Source organism: Balaenoptera borealis, assembly GCF_965194805.1.
Source record: "Balaenoptera borealis genome assembly, chromosome: 7".
Classification (NCBI taxonomy): domain Eukaryota; kingdom Metazoa; phylum Chordata; class Mammalia; order Artiodactyla; family Balaenopteridae; genus Balaenoptera; species Balaenoptera borealis.
This window is the reverse complement of record NC_138864.1, coordinates 90,182,155-90,202,747: the sequence shown is the minus strand read 5'-3', so window position 1 is coordinate 90,202,747 and position 20,593 is coordinate 90,182,155. Positions and strand designations below refer to the sequence as shown.

Genomic DNA, 20,593 nt, shown 5'->3' with positions numbered 1-20,593 from the left:
CAGATGCTGTGTAAGTGTACCCATATTTTACCACCTTCACTTCTAACTAGAAAATAAGAATTCTTCCAAAACATGAAGGTGAACATGTAAGGTTATTCCATATATACCCAGGGATGGTAGGCAGAATTTCATATTTCCCAAACTATTCATGTATCTTTCTATCGACACAGTTATCTTTTTCTTTCTTCCTATGTTATCTATCTATCTATGTATCTATCTATCCACCTCTATTTAACTATCTAGTCACATCACATTTGAATTGGGCATGACTTCATTCAGATTCCACAATGGAAGTTATTTTAAAATAATCACTCCAGCAAAGGATTGTGCTGATATCCAGAGATCACCTCACAACAATTTCAGGACTTCCCCAAAGCCTACCCAGAAGTCTGGTAGACACACAATGGAAAGGCTAGCACCCAACAGGCTTTGACAAATGAACATTAAAGCCTAGGGTCAAATGATCGTTTCCAACAATGATAACCATGGCTCTAAAAGACCAGAAATAGGATTGGTCTGCACACTGGGAAGAGCCCCGCAAACAAAACGACAACAACAAAAAGCACCCAGCATGCCTTGGTAGTTTCTTAAAAATAACTACCCCAGATGGGTTAACTGTTTTTATCTTACTCCTCAAAAGAGAATAGGCATCTTAGAAACACACAACCTTAGAACAAGTAGCCCCTCTCTAATTTAAGGTTATCTATCAGCTTCATACTTGCTGCCTTCACAGGGAGTGAGTGGGCCAGCTCAAAAAAATAAATAAAAATAAAAATAAATTTTAATTTAGGGGAAAAACTGTTTATAAGAGTGTATGTACCAGAGTCAATCAGAAAGATAGCATTTGAGAAATCTCTTCCTCCTTCGGAAACTAGTCTTTAGCTCGAAGAAAATTGTAAGTTGATTTACCAATAAATTGATTATTATACAAATTGTGTCACGTGTGAGATGAATAAAAACATTTATTTTCTTCAAAATAGAATATATATAAATGAAAATATTTAATATTTCATTACTAACCATTAGATGTTTCAAAGCAACACATACATACTTGGCACAGATTGTTCTCATTTTTGGTGCCCTATGTTTGTCCTCTTATTCTTTGGAGTTCCTTGCTCTTCCTTGTTACCTTCTTGGATGGTTGATATTTCCTTGTCTGCCTTTTAGGTGAGGAATGCCAGTAATTACAACTGAATTAGAGTTCTGCTTTAAAAATATAGATGATCTGATACACCAAGAAATAATTTCAAGTTTTGGCACTTCTTAATTCAAACATTTTTTTAAAGGATATACAGAGAGCATGACTGCACAATTCATGTTAAAATGCATTTTTCAATGCTATATGTTCTCACAAGCTTTCACTTTCATTATTGACAGTGACTTTTAAAACAATGCAAAAGTATATTTACATGTATCCTTATTTTGCATTACCACCATAACTCCACAATAAACATGTATACTTCAGCAGAGCTGGATCCCTAATACCTTAAAAAATAGATTGCTTTAAAAATGACAAATTATATATTGCACATTTAATAATAAATAAAACCTCAGAAATTATTCCCTAAGTAAATTTTTTCTAGGTTTAGTATTTTCAGCTTTAAGTCAAGCTTTGCTTGAAAATTATGTCAAAGAAATATAAATATCAGCACTTTTATACATAGGAGGAATGTAGAAGCCATTACATCTTTGTGATTTAGACCTACTTTCTGCAGAAATTCTGTATATAGGCTAGGGAAAAAAATAAATAAAGGTTTGTCATAGGTCTATCTGAAATCCCCAAAGCTTTGCTGTACTTTCTCTCTGCACTTTGGAGGTATTTAGGGAGAAAAATGTTTCTTCTATGCAAAAGAATTTGGGAAGACTTTATTTTAAAAATATGTCTTTCCATTTAGTGATTTAATGTATTTCCCCTATTTGAATAAACTCACTTGCAAAAGTTGGTAAGGGATTTTCTTAAGTACCAATAGTTAATCTGGAAAAAGTTTTTTAATTGTATTGCCTGTTTGCATAGGAATGAACAGGAGATTTCAAATAATCTATTGTAAATTCTTTAAAGGAAAATGATAATGTGCCTGACCTAGGCACAGGTTTATGCTCTTCTAATTTGATAAATATTTCAACCAAATATCATAACAAAATTTTGTTTCTACTCAATTCTCACTTAATTGAATTTTTACTCCTTTGTAGAGCCCAGAATCACCACAAGCTCATTGACCAGCTACAATTTTCTCAGTATGCTTTGCTTTCAAATATTTGCTTTGCATCCTTGAATTTATCCATATCCAATGTAATTCCAAAATCAGGCAAAGGATAATATTTTATGCATCTGCATGACTTCTTATTGAGCCCCGCTTTGCTCCACAGATGACCTAAATTAAAAAGTCAGTAAATATTCTGCCACTCTTGGCCCTGATAGATTAGACCATCCAGCAGTGAATGTTGTCAGTAACTATGAGCATAATTCCAAACTGTTGCATGTGTCCTCTGATAGTATTTTGGAAATTACCTCTCAATAATGAAAAAAAGCACTCTTGGAAGATGAGACTATATATATATATATATATATATATATATATATATATGACATTAAAAGTTGGGGGTTTTATTTGTTTAATAGACTTCTTAGAATAGACATAATTTGCTTACTGGAAACCAAGTTTTACAGAATGAAATCCACCTTTCAAAGTTTTCTTCTATTTATATATTTTGCCACTAGATAATTCTTTAATGCTGATTTCTTAGTGATTTTCAAGGCCCCAAAGAAGACTTCATTTATCAAAATATCAAAATCACTAATTAGCCCAGTGCTCAACCGTTGAAAAGATGTATAAATTTTGTTTTTTAAAAAATTTAATGTTTCAAAGAGTTTGTCTAATGCCATTAATTCTCCATTCCTCTTGGGATTACAAAACTGCTGCTTTTCCTTGATATGACAGATGCTGTTCTTATTGCACCAATATCCCCTTTCTCAGCCATTTACCATTTCCTTGCTCTCAGCATCATATCTCTATGCCTAAATAGTTCTCACTGACTGCTGATACCTGCTCATTCTTTGTATGATCAGGACAGAAGTGCAATAGAAGGAATGCTCCCCATAAATGTAGCTCCACTGATAACTCACATGCGTTGGTGTATGTTCTACATCATTTCTCAGAGCCTTTCAATGATATTAAGCTCTATTTGCTCATAGAGGCAAATTATTTGATAAAATACTCTTTATTGGCCTCCTATATTTTGCTGTCACACTTCCTTACTTCTCTACTGGCATTTCCAGGGATTGTCTTCCAAATAAATTTCTTGTACTCAAATGTTCTTCTCAGGGTTTGTGCCTGGGGAAACTCAAACTAAGATACTTATCTTTAAGATGCTTGATTTTCCCCACATTTCTATATCACTGAAATTGGGATGTAACATTGTATGTTTCAGCTATATTTGGATGGCTACTTGGTTCACATTAAATCTTTCAAAGGTCCTATCTGTGCTATTATGATTCTTCTCTCCCCACCATGGCTGGCTGGCCTAGTAATAGAAGCTTCTGACCCCAGTTGGATCAATCTTATTTCTTCCAGGAAATTAAAACTTGAATAAAGGACCCAGAGACTGGACTGGCTGAGGCATGTTAAAGGTCGTGCCCTAGAAAAAAGAACGAAAAACTCCTTTATTGAGGTTCCAAAGATCAATAAAGCCTTCTTTACCAAGGCTTTCTGTCTCTTCTTCAGTACTATGAGGCTATCTCAAAACATTTCAATAAACCCCCCCCTCCCAGAATTGTTTTCTGTTGCATGAAATGCCTCTCTCATCCCTTTCTTTACCCCCAAAAAAGAATATTTAATGCTCGAAAGCCACAAGTCATTGGTATAAAATTCCTGATCCATTCATCTCTCCTACCTAGAGTTCCACTAACACTTTTCCATTTTTATTTTGCTCTTAATTAATACACATGTTAATAATTCTAGCCACCTGGAATCCTTCTTGGAAATAGGGTACCCATTTTGGATAACCTATAATCATCAAAGAGTGAAAATAAGGTTTGAAATCTGTCAAACACTACTTGTTATCAGCTAAGAAACAGATGATTCATTTAAAAGATTTTTCCTGAGTGCTATTTTATGATGGCCACCGTGCTGACTAAATGTGACAGAGATGAACGATCTGTCTGCCACATTCTACTCTTGTTCTGCAAAATGATTTTTTTTGGTTTCTGAATATTTACTTACAATGTGTAGTTAAATCTTCTCCTTTAAAGTTAACAGGCAGACTAAACTATAAAGTTTTAGCTCCAATTCTAAATTCCTGGGTAAAGAACTCTGACAGGCCCAGCTTGGTTCAAGTGCTTATCCCTCCAGCACCCAGTGAAGGCTAGGACAGAGAGTAATACTGTATTTTACAAAATGATTGCAGAGGCCTCATCACTGTTATGAGGAGGAAGCTGGGAGTCAGTAGGATGTAGGACTAGGAAGAACTTCCAAGAGGTGTCTGTTTATTGTAGATAGGGTTTCATACATCCTAGGTTTCCTGAGACATACCTCGTTTGAGTCTGTGTTTTAGGTATAATTACTAATACTGCCCACTTTTGCTCTCAAAAGAGTTCTCCCTTGGATTATATATGTGACCCTAGTTATAGAGATCATTGAGGACAACCCTATCCTTTTACCTGAGAGGACAAATGAGACCTAGAATGGTTATGAGACTTTTTCAAGGTCATCCAATTAGCAGTATATTTATCAGTAAAATTCAGGTGTGTAGTACACCGTTTTAGTTATTAGTTTATATTTTTGAGTCCATTCTTTCAGTATTCCACCTTGTGATTGACAGCATGGTGTCATGATATGATAACTTTAACTTGGTTAAAGTTCAGCTGAATTGAGTAGTCAAGGAACAGGGCAACCCCAGCTCCATTCAGTAACATCAGGATCAGAATTAGCATCCTAAACAATGAGCCAGATAAAGATAAGAGAACACTGTCCTGCAGAACTTTTCTTGGGATGTACAACACTAATATAAAATACAGTATAATTCAAACTCACTGTTTTTGGTTTGTTTCCTTAACATTGGCTGAATGAAACCTAGCCTTGACTCTATCATTAAGCATTTGTGCTCTTTTAAGAAAACATTCAGCCTAAAAGTTTAAGCACTAAGGGTAGCCACCCTTCCAACTGGCTAATGAAACCAGAGTATAGTATCTGAAAATGACTCTTCTCTCAAAACAGGCATCTTTACCATTTCAAAAAATATAAGACATGTGGCTTTTCAGAAGAACATATCCCACTTCTGGGGAAATGACCTTCTTCTGAGGGTAGTGTAAAGAAAATTTATAAAGTAGGAAAAGTTGGTAATATCTCAATACTCTAAAACCGTCCCTTCTCCATATCCTTTGTGACACCATTTCCTGCCCTATCCTCTGGTCTCTGAGTTTTTTGTTGTCATCATTTTTTACTTTGAAATTTTGTTCTCTGGAAATGAATTTTTACATTTCTATAAAGGATAGATGACTATTAGGTATTCTGTTATTTCTCCCAAGATTGCTGCTCTATAAGTCTTATCTATAAAGCCCACACATTTGGAACTCTAGGAATTAAATTCTAAGCATTAGCAAAATGCAGTATTGTTTGGGATAGGAGAGACTTAGAACTCCTTTAGCCATGCCAAGTGTGTGCCTCCCTAATCCATCCACTTTCCACCTATCAGAAAACTGATTCTGCCTTCCAGCTTAAGTTCTATGCATAGCTAGCAAAGCTGAATGAATACTCCTTTCAAAATATTCCAAATTGGAAAATTAACTTCACAGATTATCAGTTGCAAAACACTCTAAAAATATGGCAGAATGATCAGTAGCTACTATACATTTCAATGCCAGGAGCTGAGAAAAAAGTCACAGGCAAAAGATGGAATTTAGATGAGTTCCCTAAGGGAAAGCTTTAGATTTTTGCATACTGATAGATGATTTTCAGAGGAAGCTGAATTATGACTTTTCCCAATCAACTCATCCTTAAAAACGTCAATAGCAGCACAATACTTTGAACATGCTCACTTAAATATATGCCAGCTAAAACTGTGAACAGAATGAGCTGGTGAGCAGGAACTTCAAATTAAGAAGAAAATTTCTCATACTTCTTACATGCCACTGAAAATAAGAAAAGTAAAAGACATGTTAAGACCCTAGTCTCATTTCTTATTATTAATTGCTGTGGTGGGAACTTAAACATTTTGATTTCTTATAATTATTGTTCTGTGTTTTGTTGCATTTTGAATAGCGGAATGTGCTATAGAATCAATGAAATACCTTACTGAAATTTAAATGACTGTCAGATTTCAGGGCTAATTTTTTAACTTGTTGGTCCTCATTTTTGGACAAGATAATGTGTGTAATTATAACCATAACCTACTTACTTCATGGGAAGATTATAAGGAATAACTTGATGTTACCAATATACCCTTTAGCAATCTTAAGAAAAAATAAGTATAAGATGGCAAGGTGTATTTTTTAAAGGGTGTCGAAATGTAGAAAATTCACAAAAGCAGTAGCTTCAGGGGTAACTAAATTAAGCATCCATGAATCAGTCTGGAATTTTCAGTAGTGCAATTCAGAAGAACAATATCAGTGACTAAGTTGAAAGTTACTTTGGGACTCCTGGCTGAGTTTACTCTTCTATCACCTATATATTTAGTAGACCTAAATAAATATTTATTTATTTCTAATTAATGTGTCAAGTTATAATCCAAAATATTAAGAATTTTCTTTCTTACACCTTCCAAGCTATTTTTCAGCTCAAGTTATAATTGTCACAAGCTATTTTGAGTTTACAATTACAAAAATAAATAAAGACTGGCAGCGGGGTAGATACACAAGTGATTTCCTTTAATTCCTCTCTTCCTGAATCTTGTTGAAAGCATAATTGATAAGGGTGCTCTATAACTGCAATACTTGAATTGCAATACTTGAATCAATTTTCAAATTAAAGATTTATTTCCTAGCTGTCTGAACCACTGAACTGGGAGTTGTCCACTCTGTGACACCTGGGTTATACTGTTTTTAAGTCTAACTTGAGAACCACATTCTTGAGGAAGTATAGTCTTAATTAAGGAGCTTAGAAAAATATTCTCCACTTTTTAAATTATTTGCAAGTTATTTATTTAGGTCTACTAAATCACAGAGGAACAGGCCAATTCCATCTGATTTAAATAGTTTTAGATATGACAGTGTGCTCCCATGAGGTGGTGAACAGTAGAGAAAAACATCTTTAGCTGGGAGCCTGAAGACTTCACTTCTAGTCTTAACTCTGGCATTGTGTAGCTGAAAACAAGTAATTTTTTCACTGAATGGACTTATATGTCATCAGTTGTTAAAAAGAAACAGTCATTTGGGATTACTTCTACAGTCACTTCCATCTGAAAACAAATAAAAACTATGGTTCTGCTATGCAGAGCACAACTAAAATACCTAGTTGATGCTAAAGAGTCCTACAAGAGTAGCTCTAATCAGTAAATATTGATACTAAGATTTGCATCTAACTTATCAATTGTTCATGTGTAGTTTGGTTTGTAAACTCTGTTTCTTTCAATTTATTACATATTTTACTAGAAAATTCTTATTGATACTATTCCCTAACAAGTTGTATCTTCTCCTAGAAAGTTCCTCTTAAAGGCAAAACTTGAATCTCAGGATTGTTCAACATTCAGCATTCCTAGTCCTCAAATGATTGAAGTACCTTATTATCTTAGTTATTTTTCTCCACTTTCCCTTATTATGTTTCAATTTAAACTCAATGACTTAACTTTGGTTTCTTTCTTTCCCTTTTTTATATGCTTTTCCCTCTTTATTCAAGGTATCTAGAATTTGGGAAGTATTGAAGGAACAGAAGGACAACACAATCTTGCTCATTGTGGAGGAAAAATACGATACTTTTTTTCTCTATGTGAAAAGTGTATTAAGACATGTCAGAAGAATATGGATAAGGAATTTATTAGTAAAAAATAGAAATTTTTGTCTACCAACTCAGTTATTCAGTTTGATTTTATAAGTCACAAAGTTTCTTGCATACTTATTTCAAAGACTATAGTACTCTTTGACTACTATACCAAATTTTTCAAAATTTCTTTTGTATTTGTTCTAACAAATAATGTACCTCCTTTTGACCAAGTTTTGTGTTTTTCATGTATTAACGGGTCTGTTTACATAGGGAAAATTTTCCAGAAAGATGCATTTTTGAAGAAAAATACGTTGTTAACCAGTCTAGAATTTTGCTAGGATTTTAACATTAAACTCTACATTCTTGAGAGCAAGAATTGTCAAATAACTAATTCATTATATCATTTGTTAAATCTTAACATATTTATTGAATATCTGCTACTTCCAGGAAATGTGTTAAACCTTTGCCTATAAAGACTTCAAAAGGACACATAATAAATCGGCTTATATAAAAATTACTTTATATCATCAGTATCTCTAGGCACAGTGCTTGATTGACATGTGGTAGTAATAAGGTTTCTTAAGTGAATTAACTAAAAACACATCATTCAGCTCTTTATGCTCTTCTATTAAAAATATAAAAAAACTACCATAAAAGTATAACAAACAACTCTATGCTCACAAATTTGATAATGTAGATGAAATAAAACAACTCTTTGAAATATACAAACTACCAAAACTCAGACATGGTAAAGTACACAATCTGAATATCCTTATATCTATTAAAAATTGAATCAATAATTAATATCCTTGTAAAAAATAAATCACCAGATCCAGATGGTTTCACCAGTGAATTCTACCAAATAAAGGGGAAAAGGGATATCAATTCACAAAAATCTCTTCCAGAAAATAGAAGCAAAGAAAATACTTCCTAAACCATTCTATGAGACCAGCATTACCCAAACACCAAAACCAGAAAGTCAAATACAACAGTATATGAAAAGAATTATACACAATGACCAAATATACAAAGCTGGTTCAACATTCGAAAGTCATCAATGTAAGATATCACATCACTAAAGAAGGAAAATCATATAATCCCATTAACTGTCACAGGAAAAGCATTTGACAAAATCATATACCCAATCATGATAAAAATTCTCTGTAACTAGGAATAAAAATAAATTTCCTTAGTTTGATAAAGAACATCTACAATCTACTGCTAATATCCTACCTAATAGTGAGAAGCTAGACACTTTCTGCCTTGTGAACAAGGCAAGGATGTCCCCTCTTACCACTCCTACTCAGTGTCATATAGGAAGTTCTGGCTAGTGCAACAAAACAAGAAAAAGAAGTAAAATTTACACAAATTGGGAAAGAAGAAATAAAATTGTCTCTATTCATAGATAGGATGATTGCCTATGTAGCAAATCTTAAAGAATTGTCACAAAAAAAGCACTACAACTAATAAGTGAGCATAAATGAGGCTCAGGATACAAGATTAATATACAAAAGTCAATTGCTTTTCTATATACCAGCAATGAACAATTGGACTTTGAAATGTATACAAAACAATAACATTTATAATAGCACTCAAACAATGAAATATGCATGAATCTAATGAAATATGTATAGGACCCATAAGCATAAGTATGAAACACTGGTGAAAAAAAAATCCAAAAAAGATCTCAATAAATGGAGAGATGTTCTATGCTCATGGATGGAAGACAATATCATTAACATGTCAATTCTTCCTAACTTGATCTATACAGTCAATGCAATCCAAAACAAAATCCCAGCAAGCTATTTTGCAGATACTGATTCTAAATTTTATATGGAAAAGAAAATGTCCTAGAAGAGTCAACATAATAATTAAGAAAAAAGTTGGTGGACTGGATGCTCATTTGCAAAAAATGAAAGCAAAAATAAAACAAAACAAGACAAAATTACACCTTACATAAAAAACTAACTCAAAATGGATCTTACATCTAAAATGCAAAACATAAAACTTCTTGATAAAGACATAGAAGAAAATCTACAACCCTGGTTTGGTGATGAGTTTTTAACAAAATACCAATAGCCCAATCCATGAAGAAAGGTAAATTGGACTTCATTAAAATAAAAAAAAAAATTCTGCTCTGTCAAAATCACTGTTAAGTGAATAGAAAGATAAGCCAAAGGCTGGCAAAATACAGTTGTAAAACATATAACTGATAAACGACTTGAATCCAAAATATACTAAGAACTCTTACAACTCAAAAGAAAACAAAACACAATTTGAAAATGGGCAAGAGATCTGAACAGACACATCTTCAAAGGAAATATACAGATGGCAAATAAGCATATGAAAACATGCCAATAGTGTTTGTCATTAGTGAATCACAAATTAACACAATAACGAGATAGTCCTTCACACCTATTAGAATAGCTAAAATGAAAAAAAAAAAAAAACCCCAACAATATCAATGTCTGGTAAAGAGGTGGAGTAACAGGATATCTCACTCATTGCTGGTGAAATTGCAAAATGGTACAGCCACTTAGAAAGACAGATTGTCAGTCTGTCTGATATCACATCATAACATACATAACACATAATCTTAACATACAATCCAGCAACTATGCTCCTAGGTATTTATTCAACCAATTTAAAAAATAATGTTCACACAAAACTTACACGTTTATAGGAGGCTTTAGTTTTTGCTGATTATGGTAAAGCTGTTATAAACATTCAAATGTAGCCTGTAGTGGCTGGAAAAAGGCAAGAAAATAGATCTCCTGTAGAGCCTCCATTAAAAAAAATGCAGCAGCCCTGCTGACACCTTGATTTTAGCCAGTAAAATTATGACATATTCCTGACCTAAAGAGATATAATTAGCATTGTTGAAGCCACTGTGTTTGTGGTAATTTGTTATAGCAGCAATAGGATGCTAATACAGTGGTGGCTGATGGGATCTAGGTTTTTGTGGGATCTAGGTTTTTCACTGTTGGAGTACAAAGTTACAAATAAATAGGAGAGATGGCTAAAATGATCCATGTGATCATGGGTTAGAGTTAGAAACATCAGTACAAACTCATACTTAGCTTAATATACAGATGGCTACGTGTAGAAATATGTATAGATATGTGAAAATACACATATTAGTACAGACATATATATCTTCAGTACTGTTAGCTTGAGAGGACTTAGAAACAATGACACACCAGTAATAATGAGCACATCTAGCACAAAATGTTGGTTTCTAATATCATTCTGCAATACAAGGAGCCAGAGCTCCTTGAGAAATGGCTGATACTAGGACTGGGACAGGAAATATAGAAGATGAGTCTGGAAAATTTTAAGAGCCAACTAAAAGGGCTCCCTATGGCCAAAGCTGGAAAAAAACATGAGCAAAAAATTGAATTAAATAGTATTGGATTTATAAACCACAGTATAAAACAAATAGCCCATACTGAGAAAAATAAATGGTTTATAAATAAGGGTGGTGGGGAATAAACAAACGTATCACATTGTAAGAATCTCAAATACTTAATGTAGGTATTTTGTCCTTAAGAAGATAGTATATAACTCTTGACTCCTTAAATGTGGGCTGCACATTGTGGCTTTCTTCCTAAAAGTACAGCAGAGAAAGGAGAAGGTACATTCTACAAATTACCTGACTAATATTCCTCAACAGTGTCAAGGTCCTCAAAAGTAAGAAAAGTCTAAGAAACAGTCACAATCAAGAGGAATTAGGGAAAAACTAAAGAAATCTTAACAAGTTATGTACTTCAGTTAATAATAATGTATCCATATTGTTTCATTCATTTTATAAATGTTCCAAACTAACATCAGATATTAACAATAGGGGAAATGATGTGAGTATACAGGCATTCTTTGTATTATCTTAATAGTAATTCTTTAAATCTGAAACAGTTCTAAAAAAATTCAGATGTTTGTCCATGAATGCACACCCATGAAAGGTATTTTGCCTCTGGTCAATGAAAACCTGAACTGGTCTGTCTTTCTGGTCATCTCAAGAACACTTGTGTCCTTTATAAACGGATTCATCTAGAAAAGCTAAGCCTAGAGATCTGATATTCTTCATTTCCTGTTTGTAAAGCATATTGTGGGAATAACAATGACAACCTCATTAAATATCATCAAAGGGCAGGAGACATTTTACCATATGATAAACATCCTTTCAATAAATCTACTATATAGGTGAATAGGTATTATTCCTATTTTACTGATAGGTGTTATTCTTATTTTACTGGTAAAACTAAAGTTCAAAAAATCTAAGAATCCATGGAGTTGCCTCAGTGACTTGGGATAAGGAGGCTTTTCAAAACAGCTAAAATTTCCCCTCCTTTACCGATAGGTTTTGTATGTAACATTTAGTAAGAAAGTATTCTCATGACAAAAAAAAAAAATACTTGTTTACACTATAAGACCTTTTAGAATGAAAATTACTGAAAAATATTGATGAAGATAGGGAAAGATACAATACTGTTAACAAACCAAAAACAAACAGAACAAAACAAATTTATAAATCAAGCTCTTCCACAGAACTAAGGAATCAGAAAGCTAAGGTTGAGTGCCAGGCAATTTTGCATAACCCTAGAAAATAGAGTAAAACATGAGACTTCCCCTCAGGGAAATATTTAAAACAGAATTATTTGGTAATATGTCAATAGTTATACTAAATTGCACTCACCAAGTATAATGTAACCTACTTAGTTTGGTTAATCTGAAGTGAACTTCAAATCCTTTGGATCAAGACCATTAAAATGAGAAACAATGATTTATAAACTATCCCAGATATTGTTCAATACTGAAGGGAAGTGTTAAAGTTCTCTTGTCCGTATCTGCAGAGCACGGGTCTCTAATGTTAACAGGCGAAGTTGGAGATGCTATCTATTCAACTCCAGAGCTGAGTCTCTATAAGAGTTAAGGACTTGCCTATAGGATTTAACTCAACAAGGCTTTCCTCTCGCCTCTTCAGGAAAAAAAAAAACCAAAACAGTTTTAACTTTTAAATAGCTCTTAATAGAAAAACAAAGTGATGAACACAAAAACAGTATTTTTGTTTCTCTATATTTTTAATGGTCAACTTTTTCACTTAGATCATTCTACAGGGAAGCTATATTTAAATACTCAAACAAGTATATTCCATATATCCCCTAATTCAATATCTCTAGCAAGAGGAAAATCTCTGTTTGTACAGGTATGTATGTGTGTGTTTAAGTCATATAATCAGTGCTGAAGCATTAAAGAAACCCTATGCTTCTTTTAAAACACAGTGGCTCTATCTGAGAATTTGTACACATGTTTCATGGCTGAGCCAGAAGATCCAAAATAAACTTTTGTTTCTTAGGCAGTATGTATCTATATTTCAAATCACACACACACACACACACACACACACCTATCAAACCATACCCATTTTATTTTGGGAGATATCATTAAGCAACAAGTCACTCAGCTTCACTACTGACGGTGTTGTTTCTGATTAGTTTCCCTTGGCCAACTCCCTATTTATAATAGTACTTTATTTTTACTTTAGACATATTTATGGAAGCTGTTTTAAAGTCTTTGCCTTCTGATCCCATCATGTTTCATTTCTGAATCTGTTTCTATTAACTAAATTTTGTCCTGATTATGAGTTATATTTTCCTGCTTATTTGCTTGTCTAGTAATTTTTTCTTGGTTGTAAGATATTAGTGAATATTATGTTCTTGAGTGTCTCTATTTTGCTGTCTCTTGTGGAAAAGTATTCAGCTCTGATCTAGGAGATGATTCACTTATTGGTGGTCCCACGCTCTGGCAACACTGAGGCAGGATTAATTCATTGCAACAATATAAAGATTCCTAAAGGTGAGACTACTTAAATGAAGCATGTGTTCTTCAACTCACTAAGATGCTCACACAGTCCTGGAGGCATTTAAGCCTGGGAATCTCGATCTATATAATGCCCATGAGCTTATCCGGCAGACTTCCATCCCACCCACCTCCCATTTACCCCTCTCTGCAGTCCCTACCCTTACTATATCTATAGGAATAGAGTCTATGGCATCCTGAATTTCTGTCTGCTCAAAAACATATAATTGTTAATGCTGACTGGGCTGGAGGACATTATATGTACTCCTAGAGGGGATATAATAAGAATAAATAAAGAAATCTCAAAGAGAAAAACATTTCTGAAAACCTTTCATTCTAAGCTCTCAGCAACTCTTTCTTTCCTTTTATTTAGAAATTACTTCCAGTGTCAGTAAAAACATATCAGCAGCTGCAGGGCTGCTTTTCTTTTCTTACAAATGACGGTGAGAGGAAATTCCCTATTGGGCTGGATTATTCAAATTAGCCATAACTCAAAGTCCTTCACAATGAGCTCAGGAATTTATTATATGATTTATTCTGCAACTGATATATCATATTTCTAATTAAACTTTTCTTAGACTAATGCTAAAATTCCTGAGAACTCCTACACATCAGCCAGTTCAACCATGCACAGGAGTGCAAAACGAAAGGTGATATAAAACTAAAAATGTCATCTTGCTTAACAATCAGATAGAACACTTATATAAAACTCATCAAGAATAGGTAAAATTCAATGTTTTAGAAAACAATTCTTCTACTTTTATGCTCAAGAAATAAATACATTTGCAGGACAGTAGATGAATAAGATTGAGTTATGATAATATCCATTTCCCTTTTAGAAAAGAAAGAAATCACCCTCCTGTGCATTGTTTACAGTTTTAGGGAAAATACAGGAGGGCAAGAAGAGCATCTCTCCTTTCTTTCTTTCTTGAATGGATAGAAGTGACCATATTTTTTTCCATGACTTTTTTTTTTTTTACTCAAAAATAATCCTTTAATCTGATCTCAACAAACTGCTATAGAGAACCTTTCAACATTATGAAAATATCCCTGAGAAGTACAGCTTTGGCTGAGGTTGCACAACCGGAGGTCCACAGTGCTAGGGGCCAACGTAGTTTCACAGAACATGAAATGGAGCATGCATTGCTCTCACTTGTATCGACCATGGCTTCTACCCGCAGCAAATTCTAATTAGGATCACCAGGTAGAAAAATTCCTGATACTAGCAGCATTAAATCCTAAAGTTCTATTTTAAAATTTATCTTCACCATGGTGTTTTCGTGTGTGTGTGTGTGTATTTGAAAAAGAAATGTTAACTCAAATAGTTGCTTCCAAATTTGTAGGGAACATTCTTCCCACTTACTTCAATAGCTGTTTCATCCACTTAGCATCTTAGAGGAAAAAAAAGTCTCGAAGTGAAATTTTTTCTAAGATAAAAAACAATACAAAGTTTCTTAATGAGGTAAGCCCCCAGAAATAAGCTATTTCCATTTCTATGCTATTTTGTTTTTATGGGACAGAATTTTTTTCAGAAAGTAACAAACTTCCAAGACACATTTCTTTGTAAAAAAAACGGCTATCAGTCAGTGTCAGCTTTTACTTCCCTATTCCCCTAAAATCAGAAGGCGACAAACTTTGAGTTTTTCAATACCGTGCAAGAGAATGTCTTAGTCACTTTACCTAAATATGTGAAGGTAGGAGACACTTTCTATATTAGAAACAAAACCTTGCCAATGGGAACATTTAATATAATTAACCTATTTATTTAAAACAAGTCATAAAGTCCCTCTATATTGAAAACTATGGAGTCTGCTCGTGTGCTTGCGTTACCAGGAACACATGACAAATTGAAATACAGATTTGGTTTAAAATATACAACTGTCATAACCTTGAGAATCAGGACATTTCTTATAGCTGAACAGAAAGCACAGAATTGGCCCATTTTCAAAACATACATCCCATCCTATCTTCCACCTGGATTATATACACATCAAAATTCTCTAACGATAGGACTATGTAAGTAAATAAGGCATCTGAGAAACCTAAACCATAACAATTTCAGTTCAACTTCTACCCAAGGAATAAAATTGTTCAAGATTTCCTCACCAACTTATTAAAAGGTTAAACAAATAAGTTCAACACACATTTATGAACACAATTCAAAAAAACTTGAAGAAGGAAAAGGTCAATATATGACTTTGAGGATAGCCTTCTCTGAAAGCCATTATTTTCTCTCCTAAATGGTCACAACTTCATTCCCATTTCAGACATTTTGCAAAGCTGACCTAGTGAGCCTTGGCTCAGGATAACAGACTTCCAGGAAAGCTGGAGCTCCCATTCCTCTCCATCAAATAGAGAGACTTCCAGAATGTCCCTGATTCACTTTATTTGCTTACAGACTAGATGACTTAATTAAAAAGAAACTTGTTTTCCTTTTACTCCAGTTTATAAGCCTTTCTAGTTGCTAAATGCCAAAAGTGCCCAGTCTGGATAATGGCTTCCATGGCTTTATCACCAGGAACTACTAATCCAACTGAGCTTAGAAATAGTCCCCAAACTACTCTTCTTCCCACCCACCACCATAGACAAAGGACAATTTAACTGTATGCCTGGAAAATCCCCTAGATTTCTGATATGCTGACATGCCAATGCCTACTTGGACCCTGAACATTTGAACTAAATTCTCAATCAACACTGGAAAAAATCTGTAAGCCATTCTTTGTACAACTCATTTTCAATAAAATGACTCAGAAACTGACCCAATCCTATGGCAGTATTACGAGTTCTATCAGTTGACCAGGCTGTGTATGGAAAAGATCACCTTTGATCGTATGATCGAGACAGGCTTTTCAGTAGACCATGAATTACAATCCAAACCCAATACACTATACCAATTGTTATAGCTACTGGGCCCAAATCTCCCCTGCAACTTCAGTAGCTAGGCAGGTTTTGAGCATTTTAAAAGGAAGCCAGTAAGCAAAAGCTACAAGAGGACTTAACGTAGTATAAGGAGCCAAAGTCTAATTTCCCCCGGAGAAGAGAAGTAAACTGCTATTGATAGAATGAGTAGGAGTTTTGCCAGGTTGGGGCAGAGAAAACAGGGACATAAAGAGGCTGCCCAGAAATTACTTTTCTAACCTGAACTCAACAGCTACCCTGTATGAAATCAATAATCCAGTCAAGTTAGTTTTTTTTAGTATTGCTTGAATATACTTTCTGCCTCTACTCATGATACAGGCCAGACTTTACCTCAAACTATCAAATTTATGAGCACTTTTCAATATGCAGCACTAATGCCACCTTCTCTAGGAAGCATTAACTGATTTTTCCAGATGAATATGGCTTCTTCCTTTCTGGTCATTTCTGATGATTTTAACTTTTCATCACAAGTTACCACTTATTAAGTCAAGCTTTAAAGAAAGGAAAAAAAGAAGTGAGCTTAGAATGATATTTCTCTACAGTATTATACTAAATAAATAAATAACCAAATAAATAAAGGTAATAGTTCTCTACATGTAACGGGTTCTCAACTAATGTGTGTTGAGTGAATAAATAAAATTGACCTGTGAAAGACTATCTAAAAGTAATGTCAAGATGTTGATTGTTTAGACATTTCTTGCCTGCTCTAACAAGAAAATACTGCAATTCTCCTTTTAGCCAATTAGTTAATTTCTAATTAGCTAAAATAGTTAATTTAGCCAATACTGCATGTGAGGGCATGCATCATATATTAATGAATCTAGAACACATAGGATAGAATCTCCTACCTTCAAGGACATGATAAATATAATTTTGCCTCTTAGCTACACTGGTATTTTTTCCTAATGTATCTTAAGCCTTGTAGGGTGACCCAGTTTTTAGAGCCATCACCGTCTTACCACTGTTGGTAAGTAAGGCTGTTCTATATCATGAGTGATATCCCTAGTGCCAGTTACACTGTTTTCTTACTTTAGAATCTGCAACGTTAAAAAAGACCTTGAGAGTTCATTTAATCCACACCCTGGCTTAGTCAATCAAGATCTGACAGGTAAGTCTATCCTAATTTGTTAAGGCAGCTAGAAAAGCAAATTTCACAGTGTCCCATGATAAGTTATTCTGTTTTAAGGCTTTCACTACCTAGAAAAGATGTCTTCCTTATACTTAATCAATGTAGAATACAGAGGAAATGAGGAGGGAAAGAAACTATTCTTTAATAATTACATTCAATATTCAAGGCAGAGCACTAATGGCTTTACATGTGTATATTAAACAATCCTTGAAAAAGCCAATGTGCTTAAAATTGTCACTATTATGCCCATTTTATAAATGAGATAATTAAGAACTGAAGAATGTATGCATCATGCTCAAAACTACACAGCTAACAAAGAACAAGTTAAATTCTCTAAAGAAAACTATTGGATTCAAAGAAAGGAGTAGGGCAGAAGCCTTCAATTCAGTTACATTTTTCAGAAACTATTTGAGAGTTCTCTCTTCTGCACCAAAGAGCAAGTTCAGTCACACACTTCTCCGCAGCATTATTCCCTCATATTCTCCACTTTCCCTTAGGAAACCTACAGCCTGCAAGGGGCATCTCTACATATTCATCAATTTATCTATATAGTAAACAAAATTTATTCAGTACTAATTACACATCTATAACTACAAGAGCCTCTGATACACTGGTCAATAAAATATGCATTCCTCTCTTCAGGAAGTTAAAGACAAGCACAGGAGACAGACATAAAAGAAGTAGTCACACTAAGATAAAATTGCTAACTGTGTCATGCAACAGAAAGAACAAAAAATTATATAGGGTGTTCTCAAGTAATATAACAAGACAACCTTCTTAGGATTGGGAGCGTAGAAAAGACCTCCTATAGAAGATGATGTTTAAAGTGTAGAATAAATGAGAGTTAACCTGGCAGGAGGGGGGTAATGTGAAGATAACATTAAGAAGGGGAAAAGAAACAGTCCAAGTGTAGGAAATGGAATAGATAAAAACCCTGGAGTAGGAAAAATCTAACATAATTGGGGAATAGAGAAGAGGTTAATATCTAAAGCACATTGATCAAGACAGAGTGGTACAAAATACAGCAAAGAGGCAGGCAGCAGGGGCCATACAGGTAGAATTGTGCATTCCATTCCAACAGGACAGGAAGCCATTGATAAGTTTTGAGCAGAGGTGTGACATGATATAACCTAAGTTTTTAAAGTGATTACTCTAAAAAATACAGCAGATATTTTCCCCAACCTCTACTAAAACAAAAATAAAACACATTTTTAAAGTCCACAAACCTGTAAGGACAAAGAACAGGAGAAAAGATGATGTCAGCAAAATTTGGAATCTGGAAGGATAAGTGATGACTGATTTTGAACAATTAGAAAGTTAATTCTAAGTCATAAGAGGTGAAAAGTGCCAAGTAATTTGATTTGCACTTCAGAACTCCCCTAATACTCTGATACTTCTGAAAGAAGTATGAGAATGGTACCAGAAACAGGAAAACATGCCGGGGAAAAAACTGTCCACTCCCACCTCACCCTAGGCCCCTGCTACAGTATCCCTCCCCTACTTTTCACAACCAGGCCACTGGCCCACCTCATGCCTCATGCTTGGCAGAAATAGGAAGTATATTCTTTGGAGAAATTCAAACAGTCTCTGAACTAGGAGAAAACAGGCCAACATACTATACAGAAAACAGGGAGACTAATGAAAGTTTAAGTGTGGAGTATCAAGACTACATTTTCTTCATTTTATTCCTTGAGCACTGACCAGGTAATTTGTTTGCCACAGTTGTAAGGGTAAGGCTTATAGTCTTCTAATCCAAGTGACTGAAAGATTCTACTCTGTGGATTCAGAGAAAAGATTTATAGGTTATGATACTGGAAGTTTTTCCAATGAAACAGCCCTGCTGGATCACCCTATAATGAAACCTTCAGATGACAATTTCTTCACATGCAATACCTTCCTGTAAGTACGCAGTGCTGTATTTTCATGTATGACAGAAAGCCAAAATGCACTAGACATCCTAAGAAGTTGTCTAATATGAAAGACAGGGACTAACACCACAAACTGAAATAAGGAGTCTGGAGGAAAGACAAGCTTGTGAAGAAAGCTGAAAACCACACACACACACACACACATACACATTTTATCAATATCCTCTGAGAGTTAAGAGAAAAATATCCACAAAGTAGTAACTGAATGTTATACAAATTGAAAATCAGAAGGAAAAAAACAGCCCGTGGAAATGAATAATATGATAGCATAAATGAGAAACTCAATAGAAGTGTTAGCAAATGAAATTGATTAAATCAAGAAAGAAAAGAGCATTAAGAAAAGGAAATGAAACATTGGAAAAAATATTTAAAAATGGGTTCATTAATCAAGTATGTTCAACATATGAATAATGGTAGCTCTATGAAGATATTACAGGAAAAATAGGGAAAAAACAATAAGTGATTCAAGAAAATTTTCCAGGGCCAAAAAATTTTCCACATTAAAAGAGTTCACTGTGTATCCAGAAAAAAGGATGAAATAGATTCTTGTTAAAATATATAATTCAGAAATTTCAAAACAGTAAGTCAAAAAGAAGAGCCTAATAATCTCCCTGAGGAGGATAAACTTAGGTATCATAATACTTGGATTAGCACGGTTTCAGATTTCTCAGAAATCCATGACTAGAGAAAACTGGTGTATTCGTTTATCTATTGCTGCATAACCAGTTACCAAGACTAAGGATTTTAAAACACCACTTGCTTATTACTTCACAGTTCTACAGGTCAGAAGTCTACCAGGCACATCTGGGCTCTCCGCTTAGGTTGAAATGAAGGTGCCAGCTGAGCTC

The 20,593-nt window shown here is 34.2% G+C and overlaps 1 protein-coding gene and 1 long non-coding RNA gene across 6 annotated transcripts in view; one reads left to right on the top strand and one right to left on the bottom strand.

Moving 5' to 3' along the window:
- LOC309632498 (uncharacterized protein) overlaps nucleotides 1–20,593 on the bottom strand; it is a 615,011-nt gene that overhangs the window by 201,299 nt on the left and 393,119 nt on the right. The window lies entirely within an intron of this gene.
- The window catches only part of LOC309632550, a 385,961-nt gene continuing 366,878 nt past the window's right edge, over nucleotides 1,511–20,593 (top strand). Inside the window, exon 1 of the long non-coding RNA XR_014246975.1 lies at nucleotides 1,511–18,930. This is a non-coding gene — a long non-coding RNA (uncharacterized lncRNA). The remainder of the gene's footprint in view (nucleotides 18,931–20,593) is intronic.